Genomic DNA, 15,699 nt, shown 5'->3' with positions numbered 1-15,699 from the left:
TTTGGAACTTTACATATTAACGATTGAGCACACATTACATAATCTTCAGTAATATTATACTCGTTATAAGAAATTAGGGGAAGATCTTTTAACCTTTCACTTCTCCTGAGGTTAGATGAAACTTTTTCTTTATTTTTATTTGATGAAAAATCATTTGCGTGCAATTTAGGAATTTTATTTGAATTTTCCCTTGTATCAGTTTCCATTAACTCACCATCTGATTTATTACTATCAGATTTATTTAACACATCTGATTTATTTTTATCAGATTTATTGAGTCCTGATAAATCTGTCCGTAAGAGAGACTCATCAAACTCACCTTGGGATTTTTCCGGATAACTCCCATCAGGCCCAACAATTGGCCTAGATTTCAGAAAATTAATTTCGTCAACAATTACATCTCTGACGACAATTAACTTTTCTGAATTTACGTCCTACACTTTATACCCATTTGGTTCATAACCTACCAGTATTCCTTTCCAAGATATTTCTTCAAATTTTAATTTACTGGTTTTATTGTGTTTACCATACAAGCTTCACATAAACTATCATCAGGTGCTACCTCATTTATTAATTCTACAATCTTTGACCATTTGTTTATTTATTAATTCTAAAAATTTGTTTTTACCAATGTGCCCTAATCTTTTAAGCTACAAATCATAATCAATTTTCCTTTTATTTTCTTGAATTACTAAATTGACTGTATTTTCAATTAATTGAAAGCTAACAACAATTAAATTATTTAAGGACTTACCTCTAATTACAGTCTTACTTTCTTTACTTATCTTTACTCCGTCGCGAACAAAAGTGATAGTCAAACCACTTTCTTGCATCTTTGAACGGACAGCAAATTGTGCGGGATTTCAGGAGAGTACAGGACATTCTCCATGGTGTCGATTATGTAATTTGAATTGACGTCAAAATCAAATTCATTTTAACGTCAATGTCAAATTTAATTCAACAAATTCATTGTTTTATTTAACTTAGACGTTAAATTAAAATTTAATTTTTTATTTCAATTTAACGTCGCATTCAAATTACATAATCGACTATTCCTTGAACACCCTCGTCACTGATCACATTTAACGATCCCCTTTTTGTTGACAGTACGAAGGCGTCTTGTTTCGCTATCGAGATTTTTATTGGAGATTTCAAATCTTCAAAATTTCCAGTTAAATCTTCTCGATTGATAATGTGATCCTTTGCCCCTGAATCTAAAATGAAACTTATTTCATTTTGCTTCCTCGTGGAGGAAGCTTTGTAGTCCTTTCGTTTATAAAACTTTTCAAAGTGGCGGAAACAAATTTTTTTCTTTATAGAAACATGTTATATGAGATCCTGATCAATTGTCCGGATGTATGTATGTGTGTGTGTATGTGTGTGTGTGTGTGTGTGTATGTGTGGATCCCTTTTTTGTTTAGAAGATAAATTTAACAGGTTTTAATGGATTTAGATAAAATTTGGTAGGCTCATTTATCATATTAATATCTCAAATCTGACCAAAGGATTTTGAAAAATATCCCAAAAATAAAATTTTATCGTCTTTTTTCCAAAAATTTTTTTTTAATCCAAAAAATTTTTAAATAGAAAAATTTAAGGTTATATATAATAAAATCATATTCCTTACGTCAAGACGAATCGATCGATATATATATAAAGTATATATTTGAGGTAAATTTAAAGAATTAATGAAAGTTAAAAAATCAAAAATTCACATTTTGGCTATAAAATTTTGTGATTTTTTAAATTGAAGTTTATATATGAAATAATTGTATTCCTTACGTCAAGACGAATCGATCGATATATATAAAGTATACATTTGAGGTAAATTTAAAGAATTAATGAAAGTTAAAAAATCAAAAATTCACATTTTGGCTATAAAATTTTGTGATTTTTTAAATTGAAGTTTATATATGAAATAATTGAATTCCTTACGTCAAGACGAATCGATCGATATATATAAAGTATACATTTGAGAAAAATTAAAGAATTAATGAAAATTAAAAAATCAAAATCACATTTTGGCAATAAAATTTTGCTTTCTCCACGAGGAAGCAAATTTTTTTGCTGATCGTAAAGAGGAAGCAAAATGTTCATGTAATGAACATCTGAATTTACAACTTGTTTATCACTTTCACAGTTTTTATTTCCAGCTAAAAAGGCTGATTTTTATCTCGTGATCTAAGAGTCTAGTTTTTACAAAAGCTAACATTAAATTGTCCTCTGATAGTGTTTCAATTGCAGTAATTACACCATCGTATGCCACACCGATATCTTTTAAAAATGATAAAAGTCGAAACTTCCATACACTGTATTTTTCACCATCAAATGGTTTGATGTTTCTTTTCACTTTCAAGTTCTCCATTTTTTTATTCTCAAAAAAAATCAATCACAAATTAAAAACCGATTTTCACGAATAAAATTGTTTATTTAAATTAAACGTAATCTGGGCCCATAACCTATTAGGGTTATGGGTTTGTTAGAAATAAACACACATTATTTATTAATCAAATTAAATAAGTCTTTATTTAATTAACACTTGGAGAATGCATTTTCGATCTTTACTCTACTTAAGCTTTCGGCAGACTGAATCACAGTCGCAAGGCACTTATAGATTACATCATCACAATTGGACCGCATACGCATTTGCCAAACTTCTCAGTTCGTTCTTTAGTTTACATTATAGCGATAATAATCCGTCTGGTGGTCGCGACGAAATACATATAAAACCTTACCAGGAACTATTTCGATATGAAACTTAAGATTTAAATAAAGATAATTTTTGTTTCATTTTTAGGGTTTCGTGGCCCATGGCCGAAAGCCTTATAGTTTCACTTTGGCGTCCGTCTGTCCGTAGTATATTTTGGGGCACCACAGCTCCCAAAAACAAATTTTAGGACACAGATCCCAAATTCAAATTTTGGGGCCCCACAGAACCCAAATTAAACTTTTGGTGCACCACAGATCCCAAATTCAAATTTTGGGGCCCCACAGATCCCAAATTCAAATTTTGGGGCCCCACAGATCCCAAAATCAAATTTTAGGGCACAGATCCCAAATTCAAATTTTGGGGCCCCACAGATCCCAAATTAAACTTTTGGGGCACCACAGATCCCAAATTCAAATTTTGGGGCCCCACAGATCCCAAATTCGAATTTTGGGGCACCACACATCCCAAATTCGAATTTTGGGGCCCCACAGATCCTAAATTCGAATTTTGTGGCACCATAGCTTCCAAATTCGAATTTTGGGGCACCACAGATCCCAAATTCAAATTTTGGGGCACCATAGCTTCCAAATTCGAATTTTGGGGCACCACAGATCCCAAATTCAAATTTTGGGGCACCATAGCTCCCAAATTCAAATTTTGGGGCCCCACAGATCCCAAATCTCCATTTACTGAATGGACATTACATGTCCCATTAGTTAACATGCCCCTGTAATTGACATGTCCCAGTAGTTGACCTGTCTCAGTAATTGACATGTCCCAATAGTTGACATGTCCATATAGTTGACATGTCCCAGTAGTTGACATGTCCTTATAGTTGATATGTCTCTATAGTTGACATGTCCAAGAGTTGACATGTCTTAATAGTGGACATTATCGAATGGACATTTTACCTAATGTTTTTGTTTGTGAATCAAAAAAGATAAATGATAGAAGAAAGACCTCCACTCCTCAGCCACTCTTTCTTTTTTCTTTCATTTACCTTTTTTTTCAATTTTGATTTTTGCCAATTTTTGATTTTCTTTGATTGCCATTTTTTAAAAATTTTGCCATAAATTTTTTTTTTTATAATAAAAATTTTGCTAAATAAATAAAATTTAATAGTACATAAAATTTATAAAATAAATTTTATTATTTATTTTTAAATTTTTTTTTTTTTTTTAATTAAAATTTAAAGTGCCACGAAACCCTAGATGTAGGCGCAATTGCGCCTAGTTCTTTTCCTATTTTTATATTAATAAACCAACATTTTTAATAACAGATTCTAGAAGTTATATTGAAATATTTCAATGAGCTTGACACCGGTCACTGTAGAGGGAGTAACCGGGCAACGGCAAAATTTATTTTGCATCATAACCAATGGGGGGTTTTCAAAGGTAAAACGAAATCGTGGCAAAGTAACTTTAAATTCATTAAAGTTGAGGGGAAAAAATAGAAGAGCGATTGTTTGATAGTTTAATTTTGGGAAGGGAAGAATTAGTGTGCCTACCTAAAAACAATTTGGAGGAAAATTTGAATAGTCGTTCTCTTATCAAGTGTTACTTTTTAAATGTTTCCGAACAATAATTGTAACAACTATTAATTATAAATTTTGAATTTTTTAATGTTTTTTAGCATAAAAAAATCACTTTTTTAGTCGCTGTGTAAGTATAAATGCGCATGCGTATAGCTGACACAACTTATAATTAGTGTTGCCAAAATACACGTTTCATAAACCTAAATTTTTGCCTGTCCCAGTGTTTAATGTCCTACTGTTTAAATTGAGCAATCGCAAGAAATTATTTAAATAATAATTGTTTGTAAAATTTTAAAATATTTTAAATTATTGCATATTATACTTAAAAACATGAGTAAACGAAGTAACAATTACACTTTTTTTTAAAAACTGTCCTATCTATATAAAAATCAGCATTGTCTTTAAAGAAAAAATTTACTCCCGAACGTGAAAAACATTTTTTTTTAATTTTCTTTGTAAATAATGAATCAATGTGGCTAAAATTTTTAGAGATAGTGTGTTATCATAAACATGGTTTACATTCAAATTTTGGTCAAGTTTATTTAAGTAGTTTTTCAGAAAGTTAAAGTGTTCTACTGTTTAAACTGTCCCACTGTTTATCACTCTCCCCTACCTGTATTAGAGCCCCACAAAATTTTAATAAAAAAATTTTAAAATTATTACCTGGGTCCTCAGAGTTAATCCTCTTTAACAAAGGCTCTATTGTCCAAGGATTGGTATTGTTTGCGGTAATTGTTCTGAGGGTCTAATATTGGTATATACATATTTTTTATTTTGAAAACAGAAAAAAAGAAGAGTAAGATTTTTAGACGAAGATATTCTTATGTTATTTTGAATCCTTTAGATAGAGAAATACAATATTAAATGAAAAAGTTTATATGTTATATTCCTTGATGTGATATACATTACCTCTTCAGTTTTTGACTTTTATATTTATATTTCCATGTGATAATATATTATCACATGGAAATATAAATATAAAAGTTTAATAAATATAAGTTATATATATAAGTTATATTATATATATAAGTTTTATAAATATAAAAGTATTCTTTATCCCTATAGGGATAAAGAAATTATTACCAGGGTCCTCAGAGTTAATCTTCATTAACAAAGGTTCTATTGGCCAAGGGTTGGTACATCTTTATTTTTCTATATAATAAATGGGAGAAAAGAAATTATTACCTGGCTCCTCAGAGTTAATCCTCATTAACAAAGGTTCTATTGTCCAAGGGTTGGTTTTTTTGTGGTATTTGTTCCGGGGTTTTAATACAGGTATAAATATGTATATATGTTATTTGTAATGGACTACTGATTACTCATATAAGAGTATCCTTTTTGCACTTATTGGCTGATCAGTAGTTACTGATTCATAGTTACTCATAGTTTTCTCATTCTATTGGATATTTGGTAGTTGTATTGGATAAAAGGCAAAATTGGTTATATTGGATTAAAGGAAAAATTTGGTTATATTGGATAAAAGGTAAAATTGGTTATAATGAATTAAAGGCAAAATTGGTTATATTTAGTAAAAGGTAAAATTAGTTGTATTGAATTAAAGGCAAAATTGGTTATATTTAATAAAATAAAATTAAACGAAGTATACTATGGCCAACATAAAAGAGTAGTGTAAATTATGAAACTGATAATAATAAAATGAGAAACCATTTTAAGTCAATGTTTGAAAATAATCGCTTAAATCATTTTCCGGCAGTAAGAACGTCTCACAATGGGAATTCGATAATAGAGAATGATTAGAACCGTCTTTTTATAAATTGAACTCAGGAACATAAAAATTATATTTTAAACTCTTGTTCTGTTTTTAATACTTTTCCCAGTAATAATATTAACAGAGTTCTATTAACACAAGATTTCAAAATTAAACATTCTCTAAATGACACTAGTGAAAAGAAAATAATTCGTACAACTGATAATAATGTGAACAAAATTTCACCACATGAATATTTAATAAAAAAAATCGGACAAGTGCGAGTTACACTCGCATTAAAACCGAGGGTTCCGTACCCTTAAACCTAAAATTTGAGGGGTTTAAAGTTTGAAGGCCTAGATAGAAAACATAGACATATTCATAGACATAAACATGGAACATAATCTACGCATAAATTTGAAAATAATGTGAGCGCATAGATTTGAAAATAAATTAATAAAACTAAAAAATAATAAAAATATCAAAAAATAAAAAATGTCAAAAGATAATAAAAATAGTAAATGGTAAAAAATAGAAAATGGCAAATTATAAAGAATGGCAAAACACTACAAAAAAATATAGCAAGCACAATTGGAGTTGAAAAAAATCAAGAATTTGCCCCAAAAAAAGGAAGAAAATTTTATCATTCTAGGTCAAAAATTGTAAAACTTAAGGAAAAAGTCCACTTTTTAAAAAAATTGTATGTTTTGAAAAAACTCAATTAAAAAATTTTTTTGGTGAAAAATCATGATTTTTATCGAAAATTATCAGTTTTTCCTTGAAAACGCTATATTTTTTTTGTAATCTACACGCAAAATTACGTAAAAGTGTATACACTGCGACCTGAGTTTAGCGGCAGGTTTGGTGGGTCGTTCGCTAAACTCAGTAATGAGATTTCCCGAAATCGGCGTCAGCAATCAGGGCCGTACGAACTACTTGAAATACGAAATCCTTAAACTCTTTTTTTGAAAATTCTTCATCTTATAATACATAATATTTTTATTGCAATAATTATTATAATTATATTTTAATTTTTAGATTTTATTATAATTATAAACAGTAATAAGTAATACTTAAAATTACTTTTAATAAAAATTCAAATAATTGTACTGACATCAGACAAGAAAGGGGAAAAACTCACCATTTGCCTTATAAATTTTAAATTTATTTGAAATTAAATAATATAAATTTCATCAAATATAACATTGAGAGCAAATATTAAAATTAAGATTTTCATAAAGTAAATTTATAAATTTGCTGGGAGTGAAAACAAAAATAAAATTTGTATACATGTATATAAATAAGCTTTTATAATTTAACAAATTTTTTATTTAAAATTAAAGATTAAAGAACCTTGTACCTCCCAGACAAACGTCTCCGCTTGGTACTCATTTTCAACTAGAAGGAACCGCGTTGCCTTACTTCTACGCTCCTGCTCGAGTCGGAGCATCTTACGCTTACCGCTTAATTACCATCCTATTGTTGCCGTTTCCGAGATTTCGCTAAACTCGGGTCGCAGTGTATATTTGAAATTATTTAGATAAAATTTTCCTCGGTTTTTGAGGAAAATTCATGATTTTAAACGAAAATTATCAGTTTTTCCTTGAAAACGCTATGATAATCAACCCGAATCGTTCTCGCTATATTTTTTTAATAATCTACACGTAAAAATACGTAAAAAAGTATAAATTTGGATCTCTTAGGATAAAATTTTCTTCTTTTAGGGTTCCGTACCCGAAGGGGGAACCCTATTAATGAGACTAGTGAAGCAAGGCATGTACCCCCCCCCTAGCGGCCACACGAATTTATCTAGAGGGCTGAAATTTGGTACACATATGTATTTTGACGTGTAGATTACAGGAAAAATATAACTAATCTCATAGGAATTGATTATCATAGCGTTGTCAAGGAAAAACCATGAATTTTTACGAAAAATCCCTAAAAATAACTATGTACCCCCCCTCTGGTGGCCACATTTTTTCACATAGATATCTCAAATTTGGTACACTTATGTATTTTTACGTGAAAATTACAGGAAAAATATAGGGAACATGATTCGGATCGATTTACATAGCGTTGTCAAGGAAAAATCAAAAATTTTGAAAAAAAGCGTTTAATCCTCCTAGCGCATACACTATTTGACCAAGACAGTTAATATTTGGTATACATACGTATTTTTGCGTATAGATTACAGAAAAAATATAGCGAGCACGAATGGAGTTGATGATCATATTGTTTTTAAGGAAAACACATATTTTTAGAAAAAATCATGGATTTTTCGAATAAAAAAAGAAGAAAATTTTATCTTAAGGGATTCAAATTTATACATTTTTACGTATTTTTACGTGTAGATTACAAAAAAAATATAGCGAGAACGATTGGAGTTGATTATCATAGCGTTTTCAAAGAAAAACTGATAATTTTCGTTATATGTGACACTTTAACCCCCTTAAATTTTAGGTTTAAGGGTACGGAACCCTCGGTTTTAATGCGAGTGTAACTCGCACTTGTCCGATTTTTTTTTATTCGAAAAATCCATGATTTTTTCTAAAAATATGAGTTTTCCTTAAAAACAATATGATCATCAACTCCAATCGTGCTCGCTATATTTTTCCTGTAATCTACACGCAAAAACACGTAAGTATACTAAATATGAACTGTCTTGGTCAAATAGTGTGTGCGCTAGGTGGATTAAACGCTTTTTTTCAAAATTTTTGATTTTTCCTTGACAACGCTATGTAAATTGATCCGAATCATGTTCGCTATATTTTTCCTGTAATTTTCGCGTAAAAATACATAAGTGTACCAAATTTGAGCTCTCTATGTAAAAAGATGTGGCAACCAGAGGGGGGGTACATAGTCATTTTCAGGGATTTTTCGTAAAAATTCATGGTTTTTCCTTGACAACGCTATGATAATCAATTCCTATGAGATTCGCTATATTTTTCCTGTAATCTACACGCCAAAATACATATGTATACCAAATTTCAGTCCTCTAGATAAATTCGTGTGGCCGCTAGGGGGGGGGGGGGGTACATGCCTTGCTTCACTAGTCTCATTAATAGGGTTCCCTCTTCGGGTACGGAACCCTAAAAATGAAGAATTTTCTGAGTAAAGAAAATGATAAAAAGATAATTCGAGCAATTAAAGAGAAGGGAAGAAAAAGGAAGGCAAGGCGCTAAGTTACATATGAGCAGAAAATAATAAGACAGGAGAATGAGAGATTGAGAGAACATAATCGTAATAAAACAAATAAAAAAGAAAGAGCGCAAAAAAATTTGACATGCAAAAAAAAAGAAATTATCTATAAAAACTGAAGATGAAAAGAAAATACGCAAGGATAAAAATTTGGCATGTAGGAAAAGAAAAATATCAATGGAAACTCAAGATGAAAAGAAAGTGCGTCAAGAAAATAATTTGTCATGTAAGAAGAAAAAATTTTCTACGGAAACGGAAGATGAAAAGAAAGTGCGTCAAGAAAAGAATTTGTCATGTAAAAACGATAATCGAAATATAAGAGTGCAGGAGTTGCAATAATGTCTTTTAAATATTTCTATGAAAGTAAAGTTCCACAAAATTATTTAGGTTTAATAAATGTAGAATGTAAGTTTTGCAATGCGTTACATTTTTTGTGTGAAAGACCGTCACATAAATCATATAGATACATCACCGAGGAATGTCCTCGTGAAGAGGATAGATAGATAGATAAATAGATAGATAGATAGATCTTTATTATTATTATTATTATTATAAAAAAAATAAAATAAAAAAAATTTACTATCTGTGATTAAAAATAAAATAAATAATATTCAAACATTGTTGCTCTGCTTTGATTCACATTGAATCAAGCACAGCATGCTTGTTGAGCAAGAACTTTTGAAAACAAATTATGGGGTGCTGGGGATTGAACCTACATTCGCCGCGCGCTAGCTAAAGACCCTAACCACTACACTACAGATATCTGGCTGAAAAAAAAAATCTTCCACACACTCTACAACTTACTGATAGACAAGTGATCCTACTTATCGACTCAAAAGTCGATAATATAAAGTTGTAGAGTGTGTGGAAGATTTTTTTTTTCAGCCAGATATCTGTAGTGTATTGGTTAGGGTCTTTAGCTAGCGCGCGGCGAATGTAGGTTCAATCCCCAGCACCCCATAATTTGTTTTCAAAAGTTCTTGCTCAACAAGCATGCAGTGCTTGATTCAATGTGAATCAAAGCAGAGCAACAATGTTTGTATATTATTTGTTTTATTTTTAATCCCAGATAGTAAATTTTTTTTATTGATAATAATAATAATAATAATAATAATAATAAAGATCTATCTATCTATCTATCTATCTATCTATCTATCTATGTATTATTAATATTAATAATAATATTAATACTTCTTAAATATTATTTTTGTATTTTTTACAAATATTTTCGTCCAACCTTTTCTGAAAATTTAATTTAAATTTTTAGGAAATGTTCGTCACAAAAATTGACTGAATATTTAAATTACATTTTCACTCAACTTTTGGTATAAATTTTTAATAAATATTTAATTTAAATTTTTAGTCAACTTTTACGCCAAACATTTCACGAAACTTTAATTTAAATCTTCACTCAATTTTCGCGTCGAAAATTTCTGGAAAATTTAATTTAAATCTTCCGTCAAGTTTTACGCCAAACATTTACACATTTTGGACATTTAAATCTTTATACAATTTTCTCTAAACTTTGCAATTAAAGTTTCCGAAGTTTGCAAATAAATCTTTAGGAAAGGCCGTAGCCGGATAAGCAGGGTCCTGCGGCCCCCGCTCAAATTTCGTCGATATTTACAGGATCAATTAGTCTCAGTATGAAACTCTTTTTCGCCAAGTTTCAACTTCTAAAAATAATTTTGAAAAAAGTTATGGCATTTTTAAAAAAAAATTAAAAATTGGATTTTCTCTTAAGCGTTTATAGTTTTTTAATCGGGTAAAAAATATGATATAGGGGAAGCAAAAATGCATCTAACCAAAATTTGGCGACCATTTTTGTGTAGTGGAAGGGGTAAAAAAAATTTTTTTTTTACTTTTTATATTTTTTAAAAATATTAATTGACTTGGCACAATCACCATATTTTTTTCCTTCATTCTTTAACATCCAAGAAGCAACATATTTTTTTGGCAGCTCGATCTGAGGGGTACTTGCCCGTTAAAATTTAAAAAAAACTTATTTGTGGCCCCTAAAATGTATGGTATCTCTTAAAAATGGGAGGCCAACATCACCGGGCAAAGAAAATGTTAAAAAGGAAGCAAAAATGCATCTAACAAAAATTTGGCGACCATTTTTGTTCAGTGGAAGAGGTAAAAAAAATATTTTTTTAATGTTTATATTTTTTAAAAATATTAATTGACTTGGCACAATCACCATATTTTTTTCCTACATTTTTTAACATCCAAGAAGCAACATATTTTTTTGGCACCACGATCTGAAGGGTACTTGCCAGTTAAAATTTAAAAAAACTTATTTTTGGCCTTTAAAATGCATGGTATCTCATGAAAATGGGGGGCCAACATAACCGAGCAAAAAATATGTTAAAAGGACAGCAAAAATGCATTTAAAAAAAATTTGGTGTTCAATTTTTTGCAGTGGAAGGTGTAAGAATATATTTTACTTCTTACTTTCTTTTAAAATTTTTAATTGACTTGGCACAATCGCTCTATTTTTTCTTCCCTTCTTTTTTACATGCAAATGTGTGCCTTCTTTTGGCAGCTTTATGAGTGAAACTGAACACAGTAAAAAGAGAATCTTATTTTAAGGGCGGAATTAAGTCTTATTTTAAGACGCAACATTTTTAAGACAGGCATTGTTGATTTTAAAAAGGGAGTATGTAAGCTGATTTTCAGAACTTTTTATGTGCTATATTGAAGGCAATTTTTTGGTAAAAGCAGCAGCCCCAAGCTGAATTTAAGACTTAGCTTTTATAAATTAAGGCTCAAAGGGAGTTGAATTTCAAACACTCTGTAAATTCAGATTTATGAGTACCTTAAATTCATACAAGGCTCACTTTAAATTAAGACTATGTTGATTTCCAAGAATCATTTAATTTAAGATTAACCTTAATATAAGATTTACTTTTTACTGTGAAACATTAAGTAAAATAACAGGCAATTATTAAAAGTCAAGTGTATTTTTAGTGCACGGCACTTTTTTCATTAATATTATAATTATATAAAACTATATTAACATAAGTTTAGTATATCTAACTTATCATAAATGCAATAACATTTATTATTCGTGTACTTTTCGTTACTATTACTAGTTCTGCAACACTCTTAGTGCACAATCATATGCACAGTATTCCGCCAATCTATTCGATTCAATTATAACAGTTTTAGCAGTGGAGGATTTATATTACTATGTATATGAAATTATGCAAGGTATAATATATCAAATAAATTATGTGATTCTCTTCATTTTGTTTACTTTAGTCACACTCCTTGAGCATTCATTATACATAAATCTAACATATCTAATCTAGGTGTAAAACATATGTCTACGTCATTACTGACTCTTTACACCCTTTGTGCATTCATTGGACGTATAAGTCAAGACTTATTGTTTCTTATATATAGCAGATATACTAACAGTGCTCAATATATATATATATATAGTTTCGTCACACTTTCCTTTTAACATATTTTTTGCTCGGTTATGTTGGCCCCCCATTTTCATGAGATACCATGCATTTTAAAGGCCAAAAATAAGTTTTTTTAAATTTTAACTGGCAAGTACCCTTCAGATCGTGGTGCCAAAAAAATATGTTGCTTCTTGGATGTTAAAAAATGTAGGAAAAAAATATGGTGATTGTGCCAAGTCAATTAATATTTTTAAAAAATATAAACATTAAAAAAATATTTTTTTTACCTCTTCCACTGCACAAAAATGGTCGCCAAATTTTTGTTAGATGCATTTTTGCTTCCTTTTTAACATTTTCTTTGCCCGGTGATGTTGGCCTCCCATTTTTAAGAGATACCATACATTTTAGGGGCACAAATAAGTTTTTTTAAATTTTAACGGGCAAGTACCCCTCAGATCGAGCTGCCAAAAAAATATGTTGCTTCTTGGATGTTAAAGAATGAAGGAAAAAAATATGGTGATTGTGCCAAGTCAATTAATATTTTTAAAAAATATAAAAAGTAAAAAAAATTTTTTTTTTACCCCTTCCACTACACAAAAATGGTCGCCAAATTTTGGTTAGATGCATTTTTGCTTCCCCTATATCATATTTTTTACCCGATTAAAAAACTATAAACACTTAAGAGAAAATCCAATTTTTAATTTTTTTTTAAAAATGCCATAACTTTTTTCAAAATTATTTTTAGAAGTTGAAACTTGGCGAAAAAGAGTTTCATACTGAGACTAATTGATCCTGTAAATGTCGACGAAATTTGAGCGGGGGCCGCAGGACCCTGCTTATCCGGCTACGGCCTTTTCAGGAAATTTTCGGTGCTGTGGGGGAAAAATATTCCCGCTTGATATCTGCTTGACATTCAACCAATATTCTGTGCTACTTGGGTGGTAGATCCAATGTAAAGAAATTTTTTTTACATTTCTAATATTAAATTTTTTTGAAAAAAAAATGAATAAAAAATTTGGTTAATGCACACTAGCAACGTAGTCGGCCGCTTGCGGACGACAAAGTTGCTAGCAAATATATAATGTGAAAATTATTTAAAACAAAACCTACCATTCGCAATTACCACCGCAATAATTTTATTGATTTTTTTTTACTTCATTGCTATAATACAATTATTGTATTATAGCAATGAAGTAAAAAAAAATCAATAAAAATTTTTTTAATCAAAACACATCATACGAACCGCATAAAAATATATAATTATGCCCTTTTTCATCTCCTAAAATATTATTTGAAAATTCCAATAATTTTACGAGAAATCCGTCTAAACATAATTTTGTAGATAAATAATTAATAAAAAAAATTTTTAAACAAAATAAACCATACACACCAGACAAAGATAGCAAAACATGCCTTTCTTCATTTCCAAAAAAAAAAATTATAAAAAATCCTAGTTGTTCATGAGAAATCCGTCTAAAAAAAAGTGACCTCTGAATAACTTGCCCTTAAAAACTGAGACGTGATATTTTAGGTAAAATGAAATTTCTGTTGTTTGGATCATATGTTATTTGAAAATTCGAAAAAGGGAACTTATGTACAGTGACTATTATAATAAAAACAAAAGATTATGAAAAATTATATATCGGCAGAACAAAATTTAGGACACTTTAATTATCTGTGTTTTGTGAATTATGTCAAATAGCTAATAGTGTCAGTGAATTTTAGGTTATGTGGATTTTAGAAAAATAACAATTATACTAAATGGAAATGTGATTAGATGAAAAATCTAGATAATAATTGAAAGTCGAACATTTAAAACTTATCCAATGGTCATTCGTCAAAATAAGAATTATGGTAAAAGGTAATTTGATTATTTAAAAATTAGAATAAATGATTATTCGAAAAAATAAAAATTATGTTAAACGTTATTTCGAAATATAAAAATTATGTGAAATGACATTTCGGTAATATGAATTTTGATGTCTTGAAAATTATGAATTTGAAATTTGGGGAATAATCATGCGCCCCATAGTAAATCTCACTGGAATCGCCCATATGTATAATAGTCAAAATAAACATGGCTGCCGAAGCTGTCACTTTGTTTATTTGTTTTCGTATCGTTATTCGAAGAAAAAAATGTGAAGCGATCCGCGATCGTGTAGTGTAGTGTTAGCCTGTGTACATATAGTATAGTCACAGTATTCACAGTGTGCACGTTATGTAACTGTTCTAGAACAAAAAGTGTAACTTGTTCTAGAACAAGTGTTACAATTTTCTTATAGAACAGTTCTGGAACTGTGTTCTAGACCTGTTGTGCAACAGTTGTTCTGTCTCTGTTCTATAAGGAAGATATAACATTTGTTCTAGAACATTTGTGCCTAATTAGTTCTAGAATTTTTAAGTAACGTTGTTACTACAGCGTTCTAGAACAATGTTACAAAAATATAACATAATAGTTCGATCACTGTATTTTAGATTTATTCTTTATCTGTTCTAAAACAAATATGTTACGAACAGATGTTTTATAAATATGGTACTAGTAGAGTGGACCAAGACTGGCAAAAATAGTAATCAAAGAAAAATCAACCAACTAACAAGGTTTATCACCCAAATGTCACATTGATGATTTTTGTGCACATTCATATGATATTGAGAGATTATTTCTCTAATAATTAGGAACTATTCCACGGAAATTGATTTTCTTTATTATTTTGAAAATTGAGAAAAAGTATTTATAAACTGTTTTATTTTTATCATTATTTTTTTCAATCTATAAAAATATTTAAAAAATCATTACGGTGAAATATTCCCTCAATATCACAGGAATATTTTACCAATATCACTGGAATATTCTCCCAATATCACTGAGATATCATCATGAAGCGGACATTTTGATCTCCATTCTATATTACAGGAATATTCCAAAAAATACTCCAATGATATTTGTGTCATACTGTGCTATTTGGGCACTTTCTTTTTTTAAAGTTCTTTAAGTCAGGGAAATTTTACTCAAATAAACTACAAAGTACAAGACACAATTTAATATATTTTTATTAAACTGTTACAAAAAAAGTTTTGTAATTCTTCTAGAATATTGTTATAGATCGGTTACAGAATTGTTATAGAATTAAAATTT

Source organism: Leptopilina boulardi, unplaced genomic scaffold (genome assembly GCF_019393585.1).
Source record: "Leptopilina boulardi isolate dan_hultmark-lab unplaced genomic scaffold, ZJU_Lbou_2.1 LbouV2_149, whole genome shotgun sequence".
Taxonomy (NCBI): Eukaryota; Metazoa; Arthropoda; class Insecta; order Hymenoptera; family Figitidae; genus Leptopilina; species Leptopilina boulardi.
This window is presented reverse-complemented; position numbering follows the sequence as displayed.